Source organism: Octopus bimaculoides, chromosome 1 (assembly GCF_001194135.2).
Source record: "Octopus bimaculoides isolate UCB-OBI-ISO-001 chromosome 1, ASM119413v2, whole genome shotgun sequence".
Taxonomy (NCBI): Eukaryota; Metazoa; Mollusca; class Cephalopoda; order Octopoda; family Octopodidae; genus Octopus; species Octopus bimaculoides.
The window spans coordinates 174,028,059-174,032,946 of NC_068981.1; the positions used below are offsets into that span (position 1 = coordinate 174,028,059).

General features: G+C 39.9%; 1 protein-coding gene across 1 annotated transcript in view; it reads left to right on the top strand.

Moving 5' to 3' along the window:
- Window positions 1-2,231: 2,231 nt before the first annotated feature.
- Window positions 2,232-4,888, top strand: part of LOC128249386 (uncharacterized) — a 78,893-nt gene continuing 76,236 nt past the window's right edge. Inside the window, exon 1 of the mRNA XM_052972833.1 lies at window positions 2,232-2,843. The gene's annotated coding sequence lies outside the window, so the exon portion shown is untranslated. The remainder of the gene's footprint in view (window positions 2,844-4,888) is intronic.

Sequence of the window (4,888 nt, forward strand, 5' to 3'; positions counted from 1 at the left end):
TTAGCCGGCCGCTTCCTTACACGTAACATGCTTGCAATGTATATTGTTCCTCTCCACCTGAAAAAAGTGACCACCTTGTACAGTTCGCACACCCTACGCTTTGTCATTGGACAGCACCTTACCTATAACTACATTATATAATAAAATGCCCTCTCTTTTTAACACGGTTGGATGTAACTTAAAGGAGATTTGGTTGCTATGTCTAGCAAGTCTAGCGACTACGTAGTGTCGCCGAATTTTGACTCAGCGCTATCTTTCAAGCTGTAGTTACTCAACTTCGGGTGAGCTTTGAATGAGTAAACACCAATGATCAAATGAATTCCTGTTGCGTCTATAACCACTGTCTTTCAGTCTATCTTAGTTATATTTCAGGTCTTGTGCCTATCGTAGAAAGAATTATTATCCTTAAGGCGGTAACTTGGCAGAATCGTTAGCGCACCGGAAAAAAGAGAAGAAAAAACTCTGCGACATTTCTTCTGGCTCTTTACGTTGAGTTCAAATACCGCCGAGGTCAACTTCGCCTTTCATTTTTTCTAGGTAGACGAAATAAAGTACCAGTCATGTACTGGAATTGATGTAATCGACTTAGCCCTTCCTCTAAAATTACTGGCCGTGTTCTAAACTTTGAAACGATTACATTATATATTGGAGTTTTTGAACAACGTCGTTGTTTACAGGCTGGGTCAATCATCGCCTGATTGCAGCTTGATGCAGTAAGTGACAAAGAAGGTCACCGCTTTTCGGTTTCTCGATGTTGTTTATATCCTTTGCTGATATACATTGGCGACACACACACACACACACACACACACACACACACACACACAACGGGATTCTGCACTGTTTCCGTCGACCGAATTCCAAACATACTAACGAAGGCGCTTTCACGTGATATTTCGATCTGCTAGAAAGAGTAGTTAAAGCTCACCTAAATCACACTCTAACGTATTGGTTAAAAAACAAACAAACAAACAAAAAAATAAAGCTTGCGTGAGATGAAATAATGTGGTCTTGGGATCTCTGTCCACTGGAAAAAGATGGAATGGTCACGGCAGGAATGCAGGTCAAGCGACCACGAAGAGATATCTTGCTGCTAATGCTGCAGGTATTATGTTGTTGCTTTGTCTAAGAACTGGTCTTGTGTCCTGCCCCGCCTCCTAATGGTGATAAGTTTATTGTTGATCTTGTTTGTATCTGCTATGGGCAACTATTATGTGGTATCTGTTATTGTTGTTGTTGTTGTTATGTAACCCCAGGTCAACTCCAAATATGCAGACAGACATGAAAAGGTGTTCCAGTTATGTCCATCCCAGCTTCTTTCTCGCCGCAATGATCCCAGATCGATATCATTTAACACATTCTTTTCTAAGAGAGCAAGGTGCAACTGGAGAAAGATTTTGCTATTATTTCTAGCAAATGACGCTACCACAAAAGGCCCATTAATTTCTGTGTTATTTCTCTTCCCGGTTTCGTTTCCTTTTTTTTTTCTTTCTTTTCGCTACTGTCACTTTCATTTTCGAGTTTTCGCACCTACATCGAAATGGCGACAAAAGAACTCTACAGCTGCTTTGCGGCATTTCTTTCACCTCTTTACATTCAGCTTCAAATCCCGCCGAGGTCAATCTTACTTTTCATCCCTCCAGGGTCGATAAAATAAAGTTCCGGTCAAGTACTGAGCCGATGTTATCGCCTAACCCACCCTTCTAAAAATTTCTAGCGCCGAGTCTAAATTAAAGCAATTACTGACGCTTCTATAATATCCTCAAGTCGACACAAGAAACTGAAACATTCGACACCTTTACACCGCTGTCGCTTGTTACAGAGGTCACCCTTCCATTTTATGGTGTCTAATTTACAGCTCGGTAGACCTGGGACCTTTAGAAGTTGAGACTCGGTATTTAAATAAATATGCAAACTCGTCTGCAGTTCGGCTGGTTGTTTCAATGTCCTTCGCTATTCGCTTCGCTTCTGTTGTTGTTATTGTTATTACTGTCGCTGTTTATTTAACGACTCCCACTCCGTCGGTGTGTTATGATTTATGATAGAACCGACTTATAGTCTCAAAGATGTTCTATCCCTGTCCATCGTGTCCGTCGCCAAATCCTCTAGCATGCTGCACCAAGGGCCACATTATCTAAAGTAACACCCCACCACCTTCATTTTTTCTTTCTTTAAAGACAGAAGTATATAGCTTAAAGGAAATTTGGCTGCGATTTCTAGCAATTAGTAGAGGCTCTCCGACGATATTATAGATACTACTACCACCACACACACACATTGTTGGTGTTGCTGTGTGCTTAAAGACAGATTTACTGCTGCTAATATTCAACGCAGCTGGTGCTACTCGTACTGCTGCTGTCGGTCCTATCATACACCTAAATTGTTGCTGCTGCTGCTACTGCTACTCTATATCTACTGCAGATATTATTGTTATTACTGTTTATTGCTGTCGTGTGTTACTGTTACCGCTTCAACGGATGCTGCTGTTCTTGCTGCTACTGTTGCTGCTGTTATTTGCAGTTGCTGTTACCACCACTGCTGCCACCGCTGCTGCTACTGTTGCTGCTACTGCTGTAGCTGCTAGTGTTGACAAGCGGAGCTGTGGCGGTCATCCGTCAATCGTCAAAAATCCCGCTGATGGCGATGGTGTTGGATTGTTGTTGTTATTGTTGTTTTATCGTAACCGTTGTTCAACCGACTAATGACAATCAGTCACGCTGCAGTGAATCTTACACCGGGAATAACTAAAAACTACTCTGTCCTCTCCACTGCTTCGTATATCATTTATGCCGTTGTATTATCCGATTAGAGAGAGAGAGAGAGAGAGAGAGAAAGAAACTAAGGTACGTATGGCTAGTATTACTTGCCTTTTTACAGTTTTCACTTAAAAATCCGATTTTCACATTACATCACATAACGTCATCGATGTTTTAGATTTACAGTATCTTTTTTGTTGTTTTGTTCGTTCTATGATTTCATTTTCTCTCTTCTTTCCGAACACACACACACACACACACACACACACTGATATATACATACAAACAGACATACGATGCATACACATATACACACATAAACACATACATATACAGACACGCACGCACACACACACACATACATATATGCATCGATACATAGATGCTTGTAAACACAGATGCATAGCTGCTTATACTCACAGATACATATATGCATACACGCACGTACACACACACATACAAACACATACACACACACAAGTACAAGCAAACAAATACATGTACATTATATATAAACCGTGATTTGTTTGAATTATGCGGTGTATTTACGCTTTGCTGTCCAAACCCCAGACGACCCTTGACCTATGACGAAAGGTAGTTCATCTTTTAGCTGTCTGTCTTATCTTAACTAAACCATGTAACGTATCATTTGCTTATTTTAGGCCGTAAGATGCAGTACGAGGATTTGGCTGTTATCGAGCGATCTCTCAGAAGGTCTTATGTAGTATTGTATAGTTTAGCAGTGAAGTGTAATGTAGTGTATTTCTGCCGTCTTTAGGTAGATATAGATAGAGACACACTGTTGTATGTGTGTGTATTTCTATCTGTGTATATGTATACGTGGTGTGTGTATGTGTGCGTGTGTAAATGTGTGCGGGTGAGTTAATAGTTCACTTGATAAGCCCAGTAGTAAGATCTGTGTTTACATTTTTTGTGTCTGCATGTGTGTGTGTGTGTGTGTGTGTGTGTGATATGTTGTTTCTAAGCATACGTTTGTTGTTTGGTGCTGTTATTCAGCCCCAGGTCAGCTCTAAGCGGACACACCCTATCAAAAACGTCATTACAGGCATGACTACCCTGCCTTTAGTCATACATAGCATATGTATAATATATATATATATACATACATACATACAATACACAAACTCGTACACACATACACACAGTAATACACACATATATAATGCATAATATCTATCTATCTATCTATCTATCTATCTATCTATCTATCTATCAATCTATCTATCTACATATATGTGTGTGTATATATATATATATATATATATATATATATATATATATATATATATATATATATATATATATATGCGTGTGTGTGTGTGTTTAGAACTACATTGTCTGTGTCCTGCTTTTTTTAACGTCATGTGTGATTTGAGTGAGACATAGCTGCTATTTCTAGCAAATCAAGCGGCTTCGTAGAGACAGGGCCTCGTTGATGTATACGGTAACTGTGTTTACATGCATGTGCATTTGTTTGTATTTGAGTGCGTGGGTTGTTTTTGCAGTTGTTTAACCATGATCGAGCCGACCCATGATCAAAGACTATCCTGTTGCTTTTTATCTTTTTTTCTTCTTTTCTTTTTGTATATCAGAGACAACATTGTTTTATGTAACCTTTTTTTCTTCGCCTGCGTGGATTTGACGCGTCAGGTGAAATATCGCTCCTAATGTTTATTTCGGTATGAGCAGTCTAACTGAGACTATCCCCGTATTTATTTCAGGCTATCTAGATCTATGTCTTTCATTGTTAACGACGGTAGGATGTAATTTGAACGAGACATGGCTGCTATTTCTAGTAGGTCGAGTGACCACGTAGTGGTTCTCCCTTTCATTTGCTAAGACGTGTGTGTGTGTGTGTGTGTGTGTGTTGAGTGATGTATTGGTATATGTCTGCATGTATCTTTCTTTTATTTTTCTTTTCTTTTCACTTGCTTCAGTCATTTGACAACAACCTTGCTGGGGCGGGGCACCGCCTTAAAGAGTTTTAGTCGAACAAATCGACCGCGGAACTTATTTCTTAAGCCTAGTAATAATTCTATCGGTTTCTTTGACGAATCGCTAGGTCACAGGGACATAAACTCACGAACACCGGTTGTCAAGCAGTGGTGGGG